The sequence below is a fragment of the Rhinoderma darwinii genome (genome assembly GCF_050947455.1).
Source record: "Rhinoderma darwinii isolate aRhiDar2 chromosome 2 unlocalized genomic scaffold, aRhiDar2.hap1 SUPER_2_unloc_7, whole genome shotgun sequence".
Taxonomy (NCBI): Eukaryota; Metazoa; Chordata; class Amphibia; order Anura; family Rhinodermatidae; genus Rhinoderma; species Rhinoderma darwinii.
The window spans coordinates 1-24,410 of record NW_027461731.1 but is presented as its reverse complement, the minus strand read 5'-3'; the positions used below and the strand labels follow the sequence as shown (position 1 = coordinate 24,410).

Here is a 24,410-nt window from a genome sequence, read left to right as displayed (position 1 = left end):
AACTGATCAAAATGCCGCATGCACCCCAAGAAAACTGCAATGGATTCCTCAAGGGGTCTAGTTTCCAAATTGGGGTCACTTTTGGGGGGTTACCAATGTTTTGGCACCACAAGACCTCTTCAAACCGGACATGGTGCCTAAAAAAAAGAGGCCTCAAAATCCTCTAGGTGCTCCTTTGCTTCTGAGGCCGGCGCTTCAGTCCATTACCGGACTAGGGCCACATGTGGGATATTTCTCAAAACTGCAGAATCTGGGCAATAAGTATTGAGTTGCGTTTCACTGATAAATCCTTTTGTGTTATAAAAAAAATGGTATAAAGAGGATTTTCTGACAAAAAAAAATGTAAATTTCACCTCTACTTTGCTCTAAATTTTTGTGAAACACCTAAAGGGTTCATAAACTTTCTAAATGCTGTTGTGAATACTTTGAGGGGTCTAGTTTCTAAAATGGGGTGTTTGATAGGGGTTTCTAATATATGGGCCCCTCAAAGCAACTTCAGAACTGAACTGGAACCTAAAAAAATAAATAAATGAGGCAATACTTCGCTTCTTACATTATACTGATAATGAGCCGTGCCCACCACGATATGACCCCAGTTTTGACCGTTTGTATAAACGGAGACCCCTATTAGACCGTTCCAATGCCCGGTTTTCCCAGCATTCACCCCCGAGAAGTGTATTTCTATTGATGAGTCCCTGGTACATTTTAAAGGGAGGGTTCAATTCCGCGAGTACCTGCCGGGTAAGAGGGCAAGGTATGGCGTGAAGATGTATAAGCTGTGCGAGAGTGCATCAGGGTATACCTACAGATTTAGGATATATGAAGGAAAGGCCACCCCCAAACCAGACTGCATCCTGGACTACAATAGGTACATGGGAGGGATGGACTTGTAAGATCAAGCCCTGAAGCCCTACAGCGCCATGCGGTGTGGTATAAGAAGCTGGCCGGGCACATCATACAGATGGCATTGTACAATGCGTACATGCTACGTCGATGTGCAGGCCAGACGGGAACTTTCCTGGAATTTCAAGAGGTGATTATCAAGAACCTAATCTTTAGGGACCAAGAAGGGGGGGCACCCAGTACTTCTGGATGTGGGGCCACACGCATCGTACCAGGGCAACACTTTCCAGGAGAAGTTCCCCAAACTGGCAAGAAGGGAAAAAGTCAAAAGAGGTGCAAAGTCTGCTATAAGAGGGGGATAAGGGATGACACAATATATCAATGTGACACGTGTCCCGAATAACCAGAGCTCTGTATGAAAGTGTTTTAAAATTTATCATACATCCCTTGGTTTATAATTTACCCCAATTTTACTTACCCTGATGCACTCCGCACAGCTTATCCCCCCTCGTCTTTCCCCTCTGGGCCCTGCTGTGTGTCCAGGCAGCTGATAACAGCCACATGTAGGGTATTGCCATACCCGGGAGAACCCACATTACAGTTTATGGGGTGTAGGTCTCCGGTCAAAATGCTCACTACACCTCTAGATGAATGCCTTAAGGGTGTAGTTTTTAAAACGGGGTCACTTCTTGCGGGTTTCAACTGTACTGGTACCTCAGGGGCTTCTGCATACATGACTTCGCACTAGAAAATCCCGAGTAGGCCAAATGGTGGTCCTTTCCTTCTGGGCTCTCCCATGGGCCCAAACGGCAGTTTATCACAACAAATGGGGTATTGCGGCACTCAGAACAAATTGCGCAACAGAATGGGGTGTTTTGTTTCTTGTGAAAATAAGAAATTTTCAGCCAAAACTACATATTATTTGACAAAAATAATTTTGTTTTCATTCCCAGCCCAATTCAAATAAGTTCTGTGAAAAAACTATGGGGTCAAAATGGTCACAACACCCATAAATGAATTCCTTGAGGGGTGTAGTTTCCAAAATGGGGTAATTTGTGGTGGGTTTCTATTGCTTTGATACCTCTGGGGCTCTGCAAATGCGACATGGCACCCGAAAACCAATCCAGCTAAATCTGTACTCCAAAGAACACACAGCGCTCCTTTCCTTCTGAGCCCTCCCATGGGCCCAAACAGCAGTTTATCACCACAAATGGGGTATTTCCGCACTCATGACAAATTGGGCAACAAAATTGATTATTTTGTTTCTTGTGAAAATAAGAATTTTTTAGCTAAAACGACATATTATTGTAAAAAATATATATTTTTTTAATTCCCAGCCCAATTCAAATAAGTTCTGTGAAAAAACTATGGGGTCTAAATGGTCACATTACCCATAAATGAATTCCTTGAGGGGTGTAGTTTCCAAAATGGGGTCACTTCTGGTGGGTTTCCATTGCTTTGATACCTCTGGGGCTCTGCAAATGTGACATGGCACCCGAAAACCAATCCAGCAAAATCTGCACTCCAAAGAACACACAGCGCTCCTTCCCTTCTGAGGCCTCCCATGGGCCCAAACGGCAGTTTATTGCCACAAATGGGGTATTGATGCACTCAGGAGAAATTGGGCAACAAAATTGAGTATTTTGTTCCCTGTGAAAATAAGAAATTTTGGTAAAAAATTACATCTTATTGGAAATAATGTCATTTTTTTAATGTCACAGCCCAATTGAAATAGGTGCTGTGAAAAAACTGTGTGGTCAAAATGCTAACAACAACCATAAATGAATTCCTTGAGGGGTGTAGTTTCCAAATTGGGGTCACTTTTGGTGGGTTTCCATTGCTTTGATACCTCTGAGGCTCTGCAAATGCGACATGGCACCCGAAAACCAATCCAACAAAATCTGGACTCCAACAAACATATAGCGCTCCTTTCCTTCTGAGCCCTCCCATGGGCCCAAACGGCAGTTTATCACCACAAATGGGGTATTGCCACACTAAGGACAAATTGGGCAACAAAATGGGGTATTTTGTTCCCTGTGAAAATAATAAATTTTGATCACAAATGACATTTTATTGGAAAAAATGCCTTTTTTTTCATTTCAGACCCCAATTCAAATACGTGCTGTGAAAAAACTGTGCGATCAAAATGGTAACAACAACCCTAAATGAATTCCTTGAGGGGTGTAGTTTCCAAAATGGGGTCACTATTGGGGGATTCCTACTGTTTTGGCACCTCAACACCTCTTCAAACCCGGCATGCTGCCTAAAATATATTCTAATAAAAAAGAGGACTCAAAATGCACTAGGTGCTTCTTTGCTTCTAGGGCTTGTGTTTTAGTCCACGAGTGCAATAGGGCCACATGTGGGACATTTCTAAAAACTGCAGAATCTGGACAATACATATTTAGTGGTGTTTCTCTGGTAAAACCTTCTGTGTTACAGAAAAAAAAATGAATAAAATTGAAATTCAGCAAGAAAAATGAAATTTGCAAATTTCACCTCCACTTTGCTTTAATTCCTGTGAAATGCCTGAAGGGTTAAAAAACTTTATAACTGCTGTTTTGAATACTTTGAGGGGTCTAGTTTTTAAAATGGGGTGTTTTATCAGGGTTTCTAATACATAGGCCCCACAAAGCCACTTCAGAACTCAAGAGGTACCTTAAAAAAAAGGCTTTTGAAATTTTCTTAAAAATATGAGAAATTGCTGTTTATGTTCTAAGCCGTGTAACGTCCAAGAAAAATAAAATAATGTTCAAAAAACTATGCCAATCTAAAGTAGACATATGGGAAATGTGAACTAGTAACTATTTTGGGTGGTATAACCGTCTGTTTTACAAGCAGATGCATTTAAATTCTGAAAAATGCAATTTTTTCAAAATTTTCTCTACATTTTGCAATTTTTCACCAATAAACACTGAATATATCGACCAAATTTTACCACGAACATGAAGCCCAATGTGTCACGAGAAAACAATCTCAGAATCGCTTGTGTAGGTTTAAGCATTCCGACGTTATTACCACATAAAGTGAAATATGTCAGATTTGAAAAATGGGCTCTGAGCCTTAAGGCCAAAACTAGGCTGCGTCCTTAAGGGGTTAAAGCCAGGCAAAGCCCCAGGCCCAGATGGGTTTACTAATCAGTACTATAAAAGATATGACACGACTCTAGCTCCATACTTAGTTAAAGTGTTTACTGAAGCTGCAGGGTTGGGGTCCTTTCCGCAAGAAATGCTTGCTGCCACAGTAGTTACTTTGCCGAAACCTGGGAAAACGCCTGACTCTCCTGCTAACTTTCGCCCAATATCTCTTTTGAATACTGATGTTAAAATTTATGCTAAAATATTGGCTGGTCGGTTAGATACATTACTTCCTGAATTGATACATGAAGACCAGGTGGGATTTATAGCCGGAAGGCAGGCACCGGATGGCACCAGAAGGCTGATAAATCTGGTTCATTGGGCGAAGACCCGTCGAGTGCCTTCCGTGCTTCTTGCTTTGGATGCGGAGAAGGCATTCGATCGGGTCCATTGGGGTTACCTGGAGGCTGTTTTGAGCAAATTTGGATTTGATGGGTGGATAAAATTCGCTATTATGGCACTGTACTCAAATCCGTCAGCTAGAGTATTGGCCTCTGGGTTTATGTCTGCATCATTTTCTATTTCCAATGGCACACGTCAGGGGTGCCCGTTATCACCCCTGATCTTTGCAATGGTTATGGAACCTCTAGCTATGTCTATTAGGCAGAACCCAGCCATCACTGGTATTACGATTGGCTCCCTTCAACATAAGATAGGGTTATATGCCGATGATGTCATCCTCACACTCTCTAATCCTTTAATGTCCCTATCGGAAGTGCAACACACCTTAGATTCATTTGGGAAAGTGGCTTACTACAAAATTAATGCTAGTAAATCGCATTTGTTAGAGGTGGGAATATCGGAGCAAGTTAGGAATAAAATCCGTAACTCCTTCCCTTTCCAATGGAACTCATTAAAAATTTCGTACCTGGGTATACAACTCACTAACTCAACGAATCTCCTATTCAAACATAATTTTGCTCCTCTCTTAACCAGTATTCCCCAACTGCTATCTACATATAGCGGAGTTTGTACTTCCTGGGCGGGGAAAATAGCAATCATTAAAATGATGGTTTTGCCGATTATTTTGTACAAGTTACGTGCACTGACAATCCCTCTTCCTAGTTCTTTTGTGAGGAGTCTCCAAAGAATACTTAATAATTTCATATGGGCGCACAAAAAGCCTAGAGTAAGGATGCATACACTATTTCGACACTGGAGGTATGGGAATGCCAGATGTCCAAAAGTATTATTGGGCAGTCTCACTAGACCAACTAAAGTATTGGTGTGCACGTCTCCCCTCAAAGAGGTGGATACATATTGAACAGGTAATGGTAGGTCGACCGCTTATTTCATTGCTAGGGGTTGGTTCACATTCTTCTCCAAATACTTATAATTGCGTGTCCCCCACTGTTGCGACCTCTCTGAAAATATGGAAAAATTACGCCAACAGGCTTCCTCCCTTGGCCCTCACTTCACTTAAAAATTTGCCCTTACGATATTTACTTACCTTTTTACCTGAGATATCGTTGGATAGCTGGATAAATTCAGGGATCTCTCATATCCACTTGTTATTTAATGGCCGCACATTACTAGCCTTTACAGAATTAGTAAAGACTTATGGTATCTCCAATAGAGACTTCTACAAATATTTATGTATAAGACACTTATTTACATCTTTAGACGTCAGTGCTTCAGTATTCCCCTCCATGGCCCGCCAGCAATATTTTGACCCTGAAAATAGGAAACAGGGTATCTCGAAATTTTATGGAAATATGTGTGAGCACCTCCTTCCCAACATACCTTCTTATTGCGCTAAATGGGAGGAAGATTTTAACTCTTCCTTTTCTCTGATGGAATGGCAGAAAGCCTTCGCATGGACCAAAAACATTTCTAAGGGGGTTAAACATTGGGAAGCTTCCCAAAAACTGTTGTTACGCTGGTACTTAACACCTTTAAATTTTGCGAAATCTGATAACTCTTACCCGGAGGTTTGTTGGAAGGGGTGTGGTTGCAAAGGGTCGTACTTTCACATGTGGTGGCAATGTCCGGAAGTCTATGCGTTCTGGGGACAGGTATTTGATATCATTTCTCAAATTTCGTCCTGTATGGTTACACCGGATCCGGCACTGGCCTTATGTTTTCTCAACATGCACAATATCCCAAGCTTCTCTCAAATGGTGTCCAGCCATATTATTATAGCGACACGTTTACTTTTAGCTAAATACTGGAAATTACCCAATCAATACTCCATTTCGGAATTGATCAACCAGGTTAATGTTTCCTATACCATGGAACGCATGTATGCTCTGAGATCTCATAGACTTCCCCACGTCCTTACATTATGGGAACCATGGATCAGATATCTGTCCACCTCTGCACAAGGAGCCCATTTGCTCCCTCTTATTTCAAAGGTCACTTGAGAAATGGGACAAGGCACAAATACTTAGAGTCCTTAAATTAGGTTACTAGTCTCATGCCAAGGGTATTATCATATGTTCATTTAATGTAAGATATGAATTATTGTATAAGTAATTTCAGTGGTATTGTGGTAACTCTTTGTTTGCATAGCTGTCTAACGGAGGAGACATGGGGTTGTTGGGTCACTTTACATTCATCTGTTTATATAATGTCATGGGACATGTGGTCCAATATATGCTATTACCATAAGTGTCTTATGGGTTTGGAGGTTCCTGCGTGAGCCTAATGTGGATAAGGTCTGATTTATATATTTTTTTTCCTGTTGTTCCTATTTCTTTATTCTGTATTTCTGAAAAATTAATAAAAATTTAAAATTTAAAAAAAAAAAAAAAAAAAAGAACAGATACTACACTTGATCTTAGCCAAAAGGCCGAGAAGCGATAACCCGAACGTGCCGCGCGTTTTGCTTCTTTTGCTTGCACCACAATGCAGTGCTGAAAGAGGAGGAATCTACATAAAAACGCCTTCCTGGCAACGCCCAAATGCCCTCCTGCCGTGCAAACACTGGCAGCAGCAGCAGCAGCAGCAGCAGCAGTAAGTGCATGCCCACTGCCACCCCTTCTCCTTTCACACCTTTTATCAGCTTTAATCCAGTCCAGTGCTGCCTGCTGAGCAGCACTGACCAACACTGCCTGGGCCCAGGCTTTTATCTCTGAGGCCCCATTATGATGTCAGAAAGCTGGCTCTGGCTCCTGAGGTCTCCACTATGACACGTGCAAAGTTCCGTCTGAACTTTATATAAGACGGTGCGGCTCAGTCAGTCACTCAGTGTTGCCTGAGAGGGCAACACTGCAACAGCCGGCCCCCAGGCTGTCTTTTTTTTGCACAGCTAGTTGCCTCCAGGAGGCCACAAGAGGGAGACAAGGGACTGCAAAATGGAAAATAGGCATCCACCAACTTTACAGACAACTTGTTCTCCTTGCTCCTACAACCTCCATCCTTGCACAGTTTGTTATTCTTCCAGGTAACATAGTAACAAATCCAAATTGCTGCTCTCTTTGTAGGCAAGCAAGGGTTTGTTGCAACTGCAATTCTTACTTCTTCTTGAAATGTAGGGACCACAGTACATTCCATCACATCCATCTAGTGTACACAGGTAGGTCCATTGTGACGGGCGGGCGGGCGGGCTGGCTGCTTTAATGGCTGTTTGCTGTTCCCCTACTCCACTCCACTATTTGACTATGGTGCTGCATCAATCAGTGGCTGGCTCAGGTGCAGCTCTTTAACCTACCTAGGAGGGAGGGCGGAGAGAAGACAAGGAAGGTGAATGAGGTGTTCCAATGTGAAATGCTGGAAACACAGAAACACAGACTTCACAAAACAAGAGGTGACAATGTATTAATTAATTGCATTTAATAAATTAGCTCATTATCACACATGACTGTACAAATGCATTGTCCAACAGGTGTTGAAATAATGGGATTAAAAGGGGAGATCCCATCCGAAAGACAAAAACAATGGCAAACACAAAAAGCACTTTTGGAATCTGATTTTAGTAAACACATAAGGAAAGGGTGCACCGGTCCTGGAAATACTGCAATACCAGGTCAATGCGTGGAGTGGACAGAGCAAGCTCTATTTCCATCTCCCTGTTCTAAAAATCCATTTAATATATGGTCCCCAGATAGGGGACGTATCAGATATTAAACTGATAAGAACAGATACTACACTTGATCTTAGCCAAAAGGCCGAGAAGCGATAACCCGAACGTGCCGCGCGTTTTGCTTCTTTTGCTTGCACCACAATGCAGTGCTGAAAGAGGAGGAATCGACATAAAAACGCCTTCCTGGCAACGCCCAAATGCCCTCCTGCCGTGCAAACACTGGCAGCAGCAGCAGCAGCAGCAGCAGTAAGTGCATGCCCACTGCCACCCCTTCTCCTTTCACACCTTGTATCAGCTTTAATCCAGTCCAGTGCGGCCTGCTGAGCAGCACTGACCAACACTGCCTGGGCCCAGGCTTTTATCTCTGAGGCCCCATTATGATGTCAGAAAGCTGGCTCTGGCTCCTGAGGTCTCCACTATGACACGTGCAAAGTTCCGTCTGAACTTTATATAAGACGGTGCGGCTCAGTCAGTCACTCAGTGTTGCCTGAGAGGGCAACACTGCAACAGCCGGCCCCCAGGCTGTCTTTTTTTTGCACAGCTAGTTGCCTCCAGGAGGCCACCAGAGGGAGACAAGGGACTGCAAAATGGAAAATAGGCATCCACCAACTTTACAGACAACTTGTTCTCCTTGCTCCTACAACCTCCATCCTTGCACAGTTTGTTATTCTTCCAGGTAACATAGTAACAAATCCAAATTGCTGCTCTCTTTGTAGGCAAGCAAGGGTTTGTTGCAACTGCAATTCTTACTTCTTCTTGAAATGTAGGGACCACAGTACATTCCATCACATCCATCTAGTGTACACAGGTAGGTCCATTGTGACGGGCGGGCGGGCGGGCGGGCGGGCTGGCTGCTTTAATGGCTGTTTGCTGTTCCCCTACTCCACTCCACTATTTGACTATGGTGCTGCATCAATCAGTGGCTGGCTCAGGTGCAGCTCTTTAACCTACCTAGGAGGGAGGGCGGAGAGAAGACAAGGAAGGTGAATGAGGTGTTCCAATGTGAAATGCTGGAAACACAGAAACACAGACTTCACAAAACAAGAGGTGACAATGTATTAATTAATTGCATTTAATAAATTAGCTCATTATCACACATGACTGTACAAATGCATTGTCCAACAGGTGTTGAAATAATGGGATTAAAAGGGGAGATCCCATCCGAAAGACAAAAACAATGGCAAACACAAAAAGCACTTTTGGAATCTGATTTTAGTAAACACATAAGGAAAGGGTGCACCGGTCCTGGAAATACTGCAATACCAGGTCAATGCGTGGAGTGGACAGAGCAAGCTCTATTTCCATCTCCCTGTTCTAAAAATCCATTTAATATATGGTCCCCAGATAGGGGACGTATCAGATATTAAACTGATAAGAACAGATACTACACTTGATCTTAGCCAAAAGGCCGAGAAGCGATAACCCGAACGTGCCGCGCGTTTTGCTTCTTTTGCTTGCACCACAATGCAGTGCTGAAAGAGGAGGAATCGACATAAAAACGCCTTCCTGGCAACGCCCAAATGCCCTCCTGCCGTGCAAACACTGGCAGCAGCAGCAGCAGCAGCGGCAGTAAGTGCATGCCCACTGCCACCCCTTCTCCTTTCACACCTTGTATCAGCTTTAATCCAGTCCAGTGCGGCCTGCTGAGCAGCACTGACCAACACTGCCTGGGCCCAGGCTTTTATCTCTGAGGCCCCATTATGATGTCAGAAAGCTGGCTCTGGCTCCTGAGGTCTCCACTATGACACGTGCAAAGTTCCGTCTGAACTTTATATAAGACGGTGCGGCTCAGTCAGTCACTCAGTGTTGCCTGAGAGGGCAACACTGCAACAGCCGGCCCCCAGGCTGTCTTTTTTTTGCACAGCTAGTTGCCTCCAGGAGGCCACAAGAGGGAGACAAGGGACTGCAAAATGGAAAATAGGCATCCACCAACTTTACAGACAACTTGTTCTCCTTGCTCCTACAACCTCCATCCTTGCACAGTTTGTTATTCTTCCAGGTAACATAGTAACACATCCAAATTGCTGCTCTCTTTGTAGGCAAGCAAGGGTTTGTTGCAACTGCAATTCTTACTTCTTCTTGAAATGTAGGGACCACAGTACATTCCATCACATCCATCTAGTGTACACAGGTAGGTCCATTGTGACGGGCGGGCGGGCGGGCGGGCGGGCTGGCTGCTTTAATGGCTGTTTGCTGTTCCCCTACTCCACTCCACTATTTGACTATGGTGCTGCATCAATCAGTGGCTGGCTCAGGTGCAGCTCTTTAACCTACCTAGGAGGGAGGGCGGAGAGAAGACAAGGAAGGTGAATGAGCTGTTCCAATGTGAAATGCCGGAAACACAGAAACACAGACGACACAAAACAAGAGGTGGCAATGTATTAATTAATTGCATTTAATAAATTAGCTCATTATCACACATGACTGTACAAATGCATTGTCCAACAGGTGTTGAAATAATGGGATTAAAAGGGGAGATCCCATCCGAAAGACAAAAACAATGGCAAACACAAAAAGCACTTTTGGAATCTGATTTTAGTAAACACATAAGGAAAGGGTGCACCGGTCCTGGAAATACTGCAATACCAGGTCAATGCGTGGAGTGGACAGAGCAAGCTCTATTTCCATCTCCTTGTTCTAAAAATCCATTTAATATATGGTCCCCAGATAGGGGACGTATCAGATATTAAACTGATAAGAACAGATACTACACTTGATCTTAGCCAAAAGGCCGAGAAGCGATAACCCGAACGTGCCGCGCGTTTTGCTTCTTTTGCTTGCACCACAATGCAGTGCTGAAAGAGGAGGAATCAACATAAAAACGCCTTCCTGGCAACGCCCAAATGCCCTCCTGCTGTGCAAACACTGGCAGCAGCAGCAGCAGCAGCAGTAAGTGCATGCCCACTGCCACCCCTTCTCCTTTCACACCTTGTATCAGCTTTAATCCAGTCCAGTGCTGCCTGCTGAGCAGTACTGACCAACACTGCCTGGGCCCAGGCTTTTATCTCTGAGGCCCCATTATGATGTCAGAAAGCTGGCTCTGGCTCCTGAGGTCTCCACTATGACACGTGCAAAGTTCCGTCTGAACTTTATATAAGACGGTGCGGCTCAGTCAGTCACTCAGTGTTGCCTGAGAGGGCAACACTGCAACAGCCGGCCCCCAGGCTGTCTTTTTTTTGCACAGCTAGTTGCCTCCAGGAGGCCACAAGAGGGAGACAAGGGACTGCAAAATGGAAAATAGGCATCCACCAACTTTACAGACAACTTGTTCTCCTTGCTCCTACAACCTCCATCCTTGCACAGTTTGTTATTCTTCCAGGTAACATAGTAACAAATCCAAATTGCTGCTCTCTTTGTAGGCAAGCAAGGGTTTGTTGCAACTGCAATTCTTACTTCTTCTTGAAATGTAGGGACCACAGTACATTCCATCACATCCATCTAGTGTACACAGGTAGGTCCATTGTGACGTGCGGGCGGGCGGGCGGGCTGGCTGCTTTAATGGCTGTTTGCTGTTCCCCTACTCCACTCCACTATTTGACTATGGTGCTGCATCAATCAGTGGCTGGCTCAGGTGCAGCTCTTTAACCTACCTAGGAGGGAGGGCGGAGAGAAGACAAGGAAGGTGAATGAGCTGTTCCAATGTGAAATGCCGGAAACACAGAAACACAGACGACACAAAACAAGAGGTGGCAATGTATTAATTAATTGCATTTAATAAATTAGCTCATTATCACACATGACTGTACAAATGCATTGTCCAACAGGTGTTGAAATAATGGGATTAAAAGGGGAGATCCCACCCGAAAGACAAAAACAATGGCAAACACAAAAAGCACTTTTGGAATCTGATTTTAGTAAACACATAAGGAAAGTGTGCACCGGTCCTGGAAATACTGCAATACCAGGTCAATGCGTGGAGTGGACAGAGCAAGCTCTATTTCCATCTCCCTGTTCTAAAAATCCATTTAATATATGGTACCCAGATAGGGGACGTATCAGATATTAAACTGATAAGAACAGATACTACACTTGATCTTAGCCAAAAGGCCGAGAAGCGATAACCCGAACGTGCCGCGCGTTTTGCTTCTTTTGCTTGCACCACAATGCAGTGCTGAAAGAGGAGGAATCGACATAAAAACGCTTTCCTGGCAACGCCCAAATACCCTCCTGCCGTGCAAACACTGGCAGCAGCAGCAGCAGCAGCAGTAAGTGCATGCCCACTGCCACCCCTTCTCCTTTCACACCTTGTATCAGCTTTAATCAAGTCCAGTGCTGCCTGCTGAGCAGCACTGACCAACACTGCCTGGGCCCAGGCTTTTATCTCTGAGGCCCCATTATGATGTCAGAAAGCTGGCTCTGGCTCCTGAGGTCTCCACTATGACACGTGCAAAGTTCCGTCTGAACTTTATATAAGACGGTGCGGCTCAGTCAGTCACTCAGTGTTGCCTGAGAGGGCAACACTGCAACAGCCGGCCCCCAGGCTGTCTTTTTTTTGCACAGCTAGTTGCCTCCAGGAGGCCACAAGAGGGAGACAAGGGACTGCAAAATGGAAAATAGGCATCCACCAACTTTACAGACAACTTGTTCTCCTTGCTCCTACAACCTCCATCCTTGCACAGTTTGTTATTCTTCCAGGTAACATAGTAACAAATCCAAATTGCTGCTCTCTTTGTAGGCAAGCAAGGGTTTGTTGCAACTGCAATTCTTACTTCTTCTTGAAATGTAGGGACCACAGTACATTCCATCACATCCATCTAGTGTACACAGGTAGGTCCATTGTGACGGGCGGGCGGGCGGGCTGGCTGCTTTAATGGCTGTTTGCTGTTCCCCTACTCCACTCCACTATTTGACTATGGTGCTGCATCAATCAGTGGCTGGCTCAGGTGCAGCTCTTTAACCTACCTAGGAGGGAGGGCGGAGAGAAGACAAGGAAGGTGAATGAGCTGTTCCAATGTGAAATGCCGGAAACACAGAAACACAGACGACACAAAACAAGAGGTGGCAATGTATTAATTAATTGCATTTAATAAATTAGCTCATTATCACACATGACTGTACAAATGCATTGTCCAACAGGTGTTGAAATAATGGGATTAAAAGGGGAGATCCCATCCGAAAGACAAAAACAATGGCAAACACAAAAAGCACTTTTGGAATCTGATTTTAGTAAACACATAAGGAAAGGGTGCACCGGTCCTGGAAATACTGCAATACCAGGTCAATGCGTGGAGTGGACAGAGCAAGCTCTATTTCCATCTCCTTGTTCTAAAAATCCATTTAATATATGGTCCCCAGATAGGGGACGTATCAGATATTAAACTGATAAGAACAGATACTACACTTGATCTTAGCCAAAAGGCCGAGAAGCGATAACCCGAACGTGCCGCGCGTTTTGCTTCTTTTGCTTGCACCACAATGCAGTGCTGAAAGAGGAGGAATCAACATAAAAACGCCTTCCTGGCAACGCCCAAATGCCCTCCTGCTGTGCAAACACTGGCAGCAGCAGCAGCAGCAGCAGTAAGTGCATGCCCACTGCCACCCCTTCTCCTTTCACACCTTGTATCAGCTTTAATCCAGTCCAGTGCTGCCTGCTGAGCAGTACTGACCAACACTGCCTGGGCCCAGGCTTTTATCTCTGAGGCCCCATTATGATGTCAGAAAGCTGGCTCTGGCTCCTGAGGTCTCCACTATGACACGTGCAAAGTTCCGTCTGAACTTTATATAAGACGGTGCGGCTCAGTCAGTCACTCAGTGTTGCCTGAGAGGGCAACACTGCAACAGCCGGCCCCCAGGCTGTCTTTTTTTTGCACAGCTAGTTGCCTCCAGGAGGCCACAAGAGGGAGACAAGGGACTGCAAAATGGAAAATAGGCATCCACCAACTTTACAGACAACTTGTTCTCCTTGCTCCTACAACCTCCATCCTTGCACAGTTTGTTATTCTTCCAGGTAACATAGTAACAAATCCAAATTGCTGCTCTCTTTGTAGGCAAGCAAGGGTTTGTTGCAACTGCAATTCTTACTTCTTCTTGAAATGTAGGGACCACAGTACATTCCATCACATCCATCTAGTGTACACAGGTAGGTCCATTGTGACGGGCGGGCGGGCGGGCGGGCTGGCTGCTTTAATGGCTGTTTGCTGTTCCCCTACTCCACTCCACTATTTGACTATGGTGCTGCATCAATCAGTGGCTGGCTCAGGTGCAGCTCTTTAACCTACCTAGGAGGGAGGGCGGAGAGAAGACAAGGAAGGTGAATGAGCTGTTCCAATGTGAAATGCCGGAAACACAGAAACACAGACGACACAAAACAAGAGGTGGCAATGTATTAATTAATTGCATTTAATAAATTAGCTCATTATCACACATGACTGTACAAATGCATTGTCCAACAGGTGTTGAAATAATGGGATTAAAAGGGGAGATCCCACCCGAAAGACAAAAACAATGGCAAACACAAAAAGCACTTTTGGAATCTGATTTTAGTAAACACATAAGGAAAGTGTGCACCGGTCCTGGAAATACTGCAATACCAGGTCAATGCGTGGAGTGGACAGAGCAAGCTCTATTTCCATCTCCCTGTTCTAAAAATCCATTTAATATATGGTACCCAGATAGGGGACGTATCAGATATTAAACTGATAAGAACAGATACTACACTTGATCTTAGCCAAAAGGCCGAGAAGCGATAACCCGAACGTGCCGCGCGTTTTGCTTCTTTTGCTTGCACCACAATGCAGTGCTGAAAGAGGAGGAATCGACATAAAAACGCCTTCCTGGCAACGCCCAAATGCCCTCCTGCCGTGCAAACACTGGCAGGAGCAGCAGCAGCAGCAGCAGCAGTAAGTGCATGCCCACTGCCACCCCTTCTCCTTTCACACCTTGTATCAGCTTTAATCCAGTCCAGTGCTGCCTGCTGAGCAGCACTGACCAACACTGCCTGGGCCCAGGCTTTTATCTCTGAGGCCCCATTATGATGTCAGAAAGCTGGCTCTGGCTCCTGAGGTCTCCACTATGACACGTGCAAAGTTCCGTCTGAACTTTATATAAGACGGTGCGGCTCAGTCAGTCACTCAGTGTTGCCTGAGAGGGCAACACTGCAACAGCCGGCCCCCAGGCTGTCTTTTTTTTGCACAGCTAGTTGCCTCCAGGAGGCCACAAGAGGGAGACAAGGGACTGCAAAATGGAAAATAGGCATCCACCAACTTTACAGACAACTTGTTCTCCTTGCTCCTACAACCTCCATCCTTGCACAGTTTGTTATTCTTCCAGGTAACATAGTAACAAATCCAAATTACTGCTCTCTTTGTAGGCAAGCAAGGGTTTGTTGCAACTGCAATTCTTACTTCTTCTTGAAATGTAGGGACCACAGTACATTCCATCACATCCATCTAGTGTACACAGGTAGGTCCATTGTGGCGGGCGGGCGGGCGGGCGGGCTGGCTGCTTTAATGGCTGTTTGCTGTTCCCCTACTCCACTCCACTATTTGACTATGGTGCTGCATCTATCAGTGGCTGGCTCAGGTGCAGCTCTTTAACCTACCAAGGAGGGAGGGCGGAGAGAAGACAAGGAAGGTGAATGAGCTGTTCCAATGTGAAATGCCGGAAACACAGAAACACAGACGACACAAAACAAGAGGTGGCAATGTATTAATTAATTGCATTTAATAAATTAGCTCATTATCACACATGACTGTACAAATGCATTGTCCAACAGGTGTTGAAATAATGGGATTAAAAGGGGAGATCCCATCCGAAGGACAAAAACAATGGCAAACACAAAAAGCACTTTTGGAATCTGATTTTAGTAAACACATAAGGAAAGGGTGCACCGGTCCTGGAAATACTGCAATACCAGGTCAATGCGTGGAGTGGACAGAGCAAGCTCTATTTCCATCTCCCTGTTCTAAAAATCCATTTAATATATGGTCCCCAGATAGGGGACGTTTCAGATATTAAACTGATAAGAACAGATACTACACTTGATCTTAGCCAAAAGGCCGAGAAGCGATAACCCGAACGTGCCGCGCGTTTTGCTTCTTTTGCTTGCACCACAATGCAGTGCTGAAAGAGGAGGAATCGACATAAAAACGCCTTCCTGGCAACGCCCAAATGCCCTCCTGCCGTGCAAACACTGGCAGCAGCAGCAGCAGCAGTAAGTGCATGCCCACTGCCACCCCTTCTCCTTTCACACCTTGTATCAGCTTTAATCCAGTCCAGTGCTGCCTGCTGAGCAGCACTGACCAACACTGCCTGGGCCCAGGCTTTTATCTCTGAGGCCCCATTATGATGTCAGAAAGCTGGCTCTGGCTCCTGAGGTCTCCACTATGACACGTGCAAAGTTCCGTCTGAACTTTATATAAGACGGTGCGGCTCAGTCAGTCACTCAGTGTTGCCTGAGAGGGCAACACTGCAACAGCCAGCCCCCAGGCTGTCTTTTTTTTGCACAGCTAGTTGCCTCCAGGAGGCCACAAGAGGGAGACAAGGGACTGCAAAATGGAAAATAGGCATCCACCAACTTTACAGACAACTTGTTCTCCTTGCTCCTACAACCTCCATCCTTGCACAGTTTGTTATTCTTCCAGGTAACATAGTAACAAATCCAAATTGCTGCTCTCTTTGTAGGCAAGCAAGGGTTTGTTGCAACTGCAATTCTTACTTCTTCTTGAAATGTAGGGACCACAGTACATTCCATCACATCCATCTAGTGTACACAGGTAGGTCCATTGTGACGGGCGGGCGGGCGGGCGGGCTGGCTGCTTTAATGGCTGTTTGCTGTTCCCCTACTCCACTCCACTATTTGACTATGGTGCTGCATCAATCAGTGGCTGGCTCAGGTGCAGCTCTTTAACCTACCTAGGAGGGAGGGCGGAGAGAAGACAAGGAAGGTGAATGAGCTGTTCCAATGTGAAATGCCGGAAACACAGAAACACAGACGACACAAAACAAGAGGTGGCAATGTATTAATTAATTGCATTTAATAAATTAGCTCATTATCACACATGACTGTACAAATGCATTGTCCAACAGGTGTTGAAATAATGGGATTAAAAGGGGAGATCCCATCCGAAAGACAAAAACAATGGCAAACACAAAAAGCACTTTTGGAATCTGATTTTAGTAAACACATAAGGAAAGGGTGCACCGGTCCTGGAAATACTGCAATACCAGGTCAATGCGTGGAGTGGACAGAGCAAGCTCTATTTCCATCTCCCTGTTCTAAAAATCCATTTAATATATGGTCCCCAGATAGGGGACGTATCAGATATTAAACTGATAAGAACAGATACTACACTTGATCTTAGCCAAAAGGCCGAGAAGCGATAACCCGAACGTGCCGCGCGTTTTGCTTCTTTTGCTTGCACCACAATGCAGTTCTGAAAGAGGAGGAATCGACATAAAAACGCATTCCTGGCAACGCCCAAATGCCCTCCTGCCGTGCAAACACTGGCAGCAGCAGCAGCAGCAGCAGCAGTAAGTGCATGCCCACTGCCACCCCTTCTCCTTTCACACCTTGTATCAGCTTTAATCCAGTCCAGTGCTGCCTGCTGAGCAGCACTGACCAACACTGCCTGGGCCCAGGCTTTTATCTCTGAGGCCCCATTATGATGTCAGAAAGCTGTCTCTGGCTCCTGAGGTCTCCACTATGACACGTGCAAAGTTCCGTCTGAACTTTATATAAGACGGTGCGGCTCAGTCAGTCACTCAGTGTTGCCTGAGAGGGCAACACTGCAACAGCCGGCCCCCAGGCTGTCTTTTTTTTGCACAGCTAGTTGCCTCCAGGAGGCCACAAGAGGGAGACAAGGGACTGCAAAATGGAAAATAGGCATCCACCAACTTTACAGACAACTTGTTCTCCTTGCTCCTACAACCTCCATCCTTGCACAGTTTGTTATTCTTCCAGGTAACATAGTAACAAATCCAAATTGCTGCTCTCTTTGTAGGCAAGCAAGGGTTTGTTGCAACTGCAATTCTTACTTCTTCTTGAAATGTAGGGACCACAGTACATTCCATCACATCCATCTAGTGTACACAGGTAGGTCCATTGTGACGGGCGGGCGGGCGGGCGGGCTGGCTGCTTTAATGGCTGTTTGCTGTTCCCCTACTCCACTCCACTATTTGACTATGGTGCTGCATCAATCAGTGGCTGGCTCAGGTGCAGCTCTTTAACCTACCTAGGAGGGAGGGCGGAGAGAAGACAAGGAAGGTGAATGAGCTGTTCCAATGTGAAATGCCGGAAACACAGAAACACAGACGACACAAAACAAGAGGTGGCAATGTATTAATTAATTGCATTTAATAAATTAGCTCATTATCACACATGACTGTACAAATGCATTGTCCAACAGGTGTTGAAATAATGGGATTAAAAGGGGAGATCCCATCCGAAAGACAAAAACAATGGCAAACACAAAAAGCACTTTTGGAATCTGATTTTAGTAAACACATAAGGAAAGGGTGCATCGGTCCTGGAAATACTGCAATACCAGGTCAATGCGTGGAGTGGACAGAGCAAGCTCTATTTCCATCTCCCTGTTCTAAAAATCCATTTAATATATGGTCCCCAGATAGGGGACGTATCAGATATTAAACTGATAAGAACAGATACTACACTTGATCTTAGCCAAAAGGCCGAGAAGCGATAACCCGAACGTGTCGCGCGTTTTGCTTCTTTTGCTTGCACCACAATGCAGTGCTGAAAGAGGAGGAATCGACATAAAAACGCCTTCCTGGCAACGCCCAAATGCTCTCCTGCCGTGCAAACACTGGCAGCAGCAGCAGCAGCAGCAGCAGCAGTAAGTGCATGCCCACTGCCACCCCTTCTCCTTTCACACCTTGTATCAGCTTTAATCCAGTCCAGTGCTGCCTGCTGAGCAGCACTGACCAACACTGCCTGGGCCCAGGCTTTTATCTCTGAGGCCCCATTATGATGTCAGAAAGCTGGCTCTGGCTCCTGAGGTCTCCACTATGACACGTGCAAAGTTCCGTCTGAACTTTATATAAGACGGTGCGGCTCAGTCAGTCACTCAGTGTTGCCTGAGAGGGCAACACTGCAACAGCCGGCCCCCAGGCTGTCTTTTTTTTGCACAGCTAGTTGCCTCCAGGAGGCCACAAGAGGGAGACAAGGGACTGCAAAATGGAAAATAGGCATCCACCAACTTTACAGACAACTTGTTCTCCTTGCTCCTACAACCTCCATCCTTGCACAGTTTGTTATTCTTCCAGGTAACATAGTAACAAATCCAAATTGCTGCTCTCTTTGTAGGCAAGCAAGGGTTTGTTGCAACTGCAATTCTTACTTCTTCTTGAAATGTAGGGACCACAGTACATTCCATCACATCCATCTAGTGTACACAGGTAGGTCCATTGTGACGGGCGGGCGGGCGGGCGGGCGGGCTGGCTGCTTTAATGGCTGTTTGCTGTTCCCCTACTCCACTCCACTATTTGACTATGGTGCTGCATCAATCAGTGGCTGGCTCAGGTGCAGCTCTTTAACCTACCTAGGAGGGAGGGCGGAGAGAAGACAAGGAAGGTGAATGAGCTGTTCCAATGTGAAATGCCGGAAACACAGAAACACAGACGACACAAAACAAGAGGTGGCAATGTATTAATTAATTGCATTTAATAAATTAGCTCATTATCACACATGACTGTACAAATGCATTGTCCAACAGGTGTTGAAATAATGGGATTAAAAGGGGAGATCCCATCCGAAAGACAAAAACAATGGCAAACACAAAAAGCACTTTTGGAATCTGATTTTAGTAAACACATAAGGAAAGGGTGCACCGGTCCTGGAAATACTGCAATACCAGGTCAATGCGTGGAGTGGACAGAGCAAGCTCTATTTCCATCTCCCTGTTCTAAAAATCCATTTAATATATGGTCCCCAGATAGGGGACGTATCAGATATTAAACTGATAAGAACAGATACTACACTTGATCTTAGCCAAAAGGCCGAGAAGCGATAACCCGAACGTGCCGCGCGTTTTGCTTCTTTTGCTTGCACCACAATGCAGTGCTGAAAGAGGAGGAATCGACATAAAAACGCCTTCCTGGCAACGCCCAAATGCCCTCCTGCTGTGCAAACACTGGCAGCAGCAGCAGCAGCAGTAAGTGCATGCCCACTGCCACCCCTTCTCCTTTCACACCTTGTATCAGCTTTAATCCAGTCCAGTGCTGCCTGCTGAGCAGCACTGACCAACACTGCCTGGGCCCAGGCTTTTATCTCTGAGGCCCCATTATGATGTCAGAAAGCTGGCTCTGGCTCCTGAGGTCTCCACTATGACACGTGCAAAGTTCCGTCTGAACTTTATATAAGACGGTGCGGCTCAGTCAGTCACTCAGTGTTGCCTGAGAGGGCAACACTGCAACAGCCGGCCCCCAGGCTGTCTTTTTTTTGCACAGCTAGTTGCCTCCAGGAGGCCACAAGAGGGAGACAAGGGACTGCAAAATGGAAAATAGGCATCCACCAACTTTACAGACAACTTGTTCTCCTTGCTCCTACAACCTCCATCCTTGCACAGTTTGTTATTCTTCCAGGTAACATAGTAACAAATCCAAATTGCTGCTCTCTTTGTAGGCAAGCAAGGGTTTGTTGCAACTGCAATTCTTACTTCTTCTTGAAATGTAGGGACCACAGTACATTCCATCACATCCATCTAGTGTACACAGGTAGGTCCATTGTGACGGGCGGGCGGGCGGGCTGGCTGCTTTAATGGCTGTTTGCTGTTCCCCTACTCCACTCCACTATTTGACTATGGTGCTGCATCAATCAGTGGCTGGCTCAGGTGCAGCTCTTTAACCTACCTAGGAGGGAGGGCGGAGAGAAGACAAGGAAGGTGAATGAGCTGTTCCAATGTGAAATGCCGGAAACACAGAAACACAGACGACACAAAACAAGAGGTGGCAATGTATTAATTAATTGCATTTAATAAATTAGCTCATTATCACACATGACTGTACAAATGCATAGTCCAACAGGTGTTGAAATAATGGGATTAAAAGGGGAGATCCCATCCGAAAGACAAAAACAATGGCAAACACAAAAAGCACTTTTGGAATCTGATTTTAGTAAACACATAAGGAAAGGGTGCACCGGTCCTGGAAATACTGCAATACCAGGTCAATGCGTGGAGTGGACAGAGCAAGCTCTATTTCCATCTCCCTGTTCTAAAAATCCATTTAATATATGGTCCCCAGATAGGGGACGTATCAGATATTAAACTGATAAGAACAGATACTACACTTGATCTTAGCCAAAAGGCCGAGAAGCGATAACCCGAACGTGCCGCGCGTTTTGCTTCTTTTGCTTGCACCACAATGCAGTGCTGAAAGAGGAGGAATCGACATAAAAACGCCTTCCTGGCAACGCCCAAATGCCCTCCTGCCGTGCAAACACTGGCAGCAGCAGCAGCAGCAGCAGCAGTAAGTGCATGCCCACTGCCACCCCTTCTCCTTTCACACCTTGTATCAGCTTTAATCCAGTCCAGTGCTGCCTGCTGAGCAGCACTGACCAACACTGCCTGGGCCCAGGCTTTTATCTCTGAGGCCCCATTATGATGTCAGAAAGCTGGCTCTGGCTCCTGAGGTCTCCACTATGACACGTGCAAAGTTCCGTCTGAACTTTATATAAGACGGTGCGGCTCAGTCAGTCACTCAGTGTTGCCTGAGAGGGCAACACTGCAACAGCCGGCCCCCAGGCTGTCTTTTTTTTGCACAGCTAGTTGCCTCCAGGAGGCCACAAGAGGGAGACAAGGGACTGCAAAATGGAAAATAGGCATCCACCAACTTTACAGACAACTTGTTCTCCTTGCTCCTACAACCTCCATCCTTGCACAGTTTGTTATTCTTCCAGGTAACATAGTAACAAATCCAAATTGCTGCTCTCTTTGTAGGCAAGCAAGGGTTTGTTGCAACTGCAATTCTTACTTCTTCTTGAAATGTAGGGACCACAGTACATTCCATCACATCCATCTAGTGTACACAGGTAGGTCCATTGTGACGGGCGGGCGGGCGGGCTGGCTGCTTTAATGGCTGTTTGCTGTTCCCCTACTCCACTCCACTATTTGACTATGGTGCTGCATCAATCAGTGGCTGGCTCAGGTGCAGCTCTTTAACCTACCTAGGAGGGAGGGCGGAGAGAAGACAAGGAAGGTGAATGAGCTGTTCCAATGTGAAATGCCGGAAACACAGAAACACAGACGACACAAAACAAGAGGTGGCAATGTATTAATTAATTGCATTTAATAAATTAGCTCATTATCACACATGACTGTACAAATGCATTGTCCAACAGGTGTTGAAATAATGGGATTAAAAGGGGAGATCCCATCCGAAAGACAAAAACAATGGCAAACACAAAAAGCACTTTTGGAATCTGATTTTAGTAAACACATAAGGAAAGGGCGCACCGGTCCTGGAAATACTGCAATACCAGGTCAATGCGTGGAGTGGACAGAGCAAGCTCTATTTCCATCTCCCTGTTCTAAAAATCCATTTAATATATGGTCCCCAGATAGGGGACGTATCAGATATTAAACTGATAAGAACAGATACTACACTTGATCTTAGCCAAAAGGCCGAGAAGCGATAACCCGAACGGGCCGCGCGTTGACCGAGCCTGCCCAATACTGCTGTTCACCCCTTGCAGCGATTCAGCCTACTCCTAGGCAATTCCATGGGGCCCTGCAGGCTCACACACACTCACAGCTACTAAGCGGGAGGTGAATAAAGGCCGGAGAGGAAGCAAGACAGGATTTGCTTCTTTTGCTTGCACCACAATGCAGTGCTGAAAGAGGAGGAATCGACATAAAAACGCCTTCCTGTCAACGCCCAAATGCCCTCCTGCCGTGCAAACACTGGCAGCAGCAGTAGCAGTAAGTGCATGCCCACTGCCACCCCTTCTCCTTTCACACCTTGTATCAGCTTTAATCCAGTCCAGTGCTGCCTGCTGAGCAGCACTGACCAACACTGCCTGGGCCCAGGCTTTTATCTCTGAGGCCCCATTATGATGTCAGAAAGCTGGCTCTGGCTCCTGAGGTCTCCACTATGACACGTGCAAAGTTCCGTCTGAACTTTATATAAGACGGTGCGGCTCAGTCAGTCACTCAGTGTTGCCTGAGAGGGCAACACTGCAAAAGCCGGCCCCCAGGCTGTCTTTTTTTTTGCACAGCTAGTTGCCTCCAGGAGGCCACAAGAGGGAGACAAGGGACTGCAAAATGGAAAATAGGCATCCACCAACTTTACAGACAACTTGTTCTCCTTGCTCCTACAACCTCCATCCTTGCACAGTTTGTTATTCTTCCAGGTAACATAGTAACAAATCCAAATTGCTGCTCTCTTTGTAGGCAAGCAAGGGTTTGTTGCAACTGCAATTCTTACTTCTTCTTGAAATGTAGGGACCACAGTACATTCCATCACATCCATCTAGTGTACACAGGTAGGTCCATTGTGACGGGCGGGCGGGCGGGCTGGCTGCTTTAATGGCTGTTTGCTGTTCCCCTACTCCACTCCACTATTTGACTATGGTGCTGCATCAATTAGTGGCTGGCTCAGGTGCAGCTCTTTAACCTACCTAGGAGTGAGGGCGGAGAGAAGACAAGGAAGGTGAATGAGCTGTTCCAATGTGAAATGCCGGAAACACAGAAACACAGACGACACAAAACAAGAGGTGGCAATGTATTAATTAATTGCATTTAATAAATTAGCTCATTATCACACATGACTGTACAAATGCATTGTCCAACAGGTGTTGAAATAATGGGATTAAAAGGGGAGATCCCATCCGAAAGACAAAAACAATGGCAAACACAAAAAGCACTTTTGGAATCTGATTTTAGTAAACACATAAGGAAAGGGTGCACCGGTCCTGGAAATACTGCAATACCAGGTCAATGCGTGGAGTGGACAGAGCAAGCTCTATTTCCATCTCCCTGTTCTAAAAATCCATTTAATATATGGTCCCCAGATAGGGGACGTATCAGATATTAAACTGATAAGAACAGATACTACACTTGATCTTAGCCAAAAGGCCGAGAAGCGATAACCCGAACGGGCCGCGCGTTGACCGAGCCTGCCCAATACTGCTGTTCACCCCTTGCAGCGATTCAGCCTACTCCTAGGCAATTCCATGGGGCCCTGCAGGCTCACACACACTCACAGCTACTAAGCGGGAGGTGAATAAAGGCCGGAGAGGAAGCAAGACAGGATTTGCTTCTTTTGCTTGCACCACAATGCAGTGCTGAAAGAGGAGGAATCGACATAAAAACGCCTTCCTGGCAACGCCCAAATGCCCTCCTGCCGTGCAAACACTGGCAGCAGCAGCAGCAGCAGCAGTAAGTGCATGCCCACTGCCACCCCTTCTCCTTTCACACCTTGTATCAGCTTTAATCCAGTCCAGTGCTGCC

The 24,410-nt window shown here is 45.8% G+C and overlaps 13 non-coding genes and 1 pseudogene across 13 annotated transcripts; all 14 read right to left on the bottom strand.

The window, feature by feature from the left end:
- Positions 1–6,605: 6,605 nt before the first annotated feature.
- Positions 6,606–6,783, bottom strand: LOC142682126 (U2 spliceosomal RNA; annotated as a pseudogene).
- Positions 6,784–7,910: 1,127 nt separating this feature from the next.
- On the bottom strand, positions 7,911–8,101 carry LOC142682094 (U2 spliceosomal RNA). The gene has a single exon (XR_012853892.1). It is a non-coding gene; the product is annotated as a U2 spliceosomal RNA (small nuclear RNA).
- Positions 8,102–9,233: 1,132 nt separating this feature from the next.
- On the bottom strand, positions 9,234–9,424 carry LOC142682082 (U2 spliceosomal RNA). The gene has a single exon (XR_012853886.1). It is a non-coding gene; the product is annotated as a U2 spliceosomal RNA (small nuclear RNA).
- A 1,132-nt stretch (positions 9,425–10,556) lies between these two features.
- On the bottom strand, positions 10,557–10,747 carry LOC142682020 (U2 spliceosomal RNA). The gene has a single exon (XR_012853834.1). It is a non-coding gene; the product is annotated as a U2 spliceosomal RNA (small nuclear RNA).
- A 1,125-nt stretch (positions 10,748–11,872) lies between these two features.
- LOC142682041 (U2 spliceosomal RNA) lies at positions 11,873–12,063 on the bottom strand. Its single transcript, XR_012853853.1, has one exon. It is a non-coding gene; the product is annotated as a U2 spliceosomal RNA (small nuclear RNA).
- A 1,121-nt stretch (positions 12,064–13,184) lies between these two features.
- Positions 13,185–13,375, bottom strand: LOC142682008 (U2 spliceosomal RNA). The gene has a single exon (XR_012853823.1). It is a non-coding gene; the product is annotated as a U2 spliceosomal RNA (small nuclear RNA).
- A 1,125-nt stretch (positions 13,376–14,500) lies between these two features.
- Positions 14,501–14,691, bottom strand: LOC142682040 (U2 spliceosomal RNA). Its single transcript, XR_012853852.1, has one exon. It is a non-coding gene; the product is annotated as a U2 spliceosomal RNA (small nuclear RNA).
- Positions 14,692–15,822: 1,131 nt separating this feature from the next.
- On the bottom strand, positions 15,823–16,013 carry LOC142682038 (U2 spliceosomal RNA). The gene has a single exon (XR_012853850.1). It is a non-coding gene; the product is annotated as a U2 spliceosomal RNA (small nuclear RNA).
- A 1,122-nt stretch (positions 16,014–17,135) lies between these two features.
- On the bottom strand, positions 17,136–17,326 carry LOC142682068 (U2 spliceosomal RNA). The gene has a single exon (XR_012853876.1). It is a non-coding gene; the product is annotated as a U2 spliceosomal RNA (small nuclear RNA).
- A 1,128-nt stretch (positions 17,327–18,454) lies between these two features.
- Positions 18,455–18,645, bottom strand: LOC142682006 (U2 spliceosomal RNA). Its single transcript, XR_012853821.1, has one exon. It is a non-coding gene; the product is annotated as a U2 spliceosomal RNA (small nuclear RNA).
- Positions 18,646–19,780: 1,135 nt separating this feature from the next.
- On the bottom strand, positions 19,781–19,971 carry LOC142682056 (U2 spliceosomal RNA). The gene has a single exon (XR_012853866.1). It is a non-coding gene; the product is annotated as a U2 spliceosomal RNA (small nuclear RNA).
- Positions 19,972–21,089: 1,118 nt separating this feature from the next.
- Positions 21,090–21,280, bottom strand: LOC142682044 (U2 spliceosomal RNA). The gene has a single exon (XR_012853856.1). It is a non-coding gene; the product is annotated as a U2 spliceosomal RNA (small nuclear RNA).
- A 1,124-nt stretch (positions 21,281–22,404) lies between these two features.
- On the bottom strand, positions 22,405–22,595 carry LOC142682015 (U2 spliceosomal RNA). The gene has a single exon (XR_012853829.1). It is a non-coding gene; the product is annotated as a U2 spliceosomal RNA (small nuclear RNA).
- Positions 22,596–23,856: 1,261 nt separating this feature from the next.
- Positions 23,857–24,047, bottom strand: LOC142682032 (U2 spliceosomal RNA). Its single transcript, XR_012853845.1, has one exon. It is a non-coding gene; the product is annotated as a U2 spliceosomal RNA (small nuclear RNA).
- Positions 24,048–24,410: the final 363 nt, after the last annotated feature.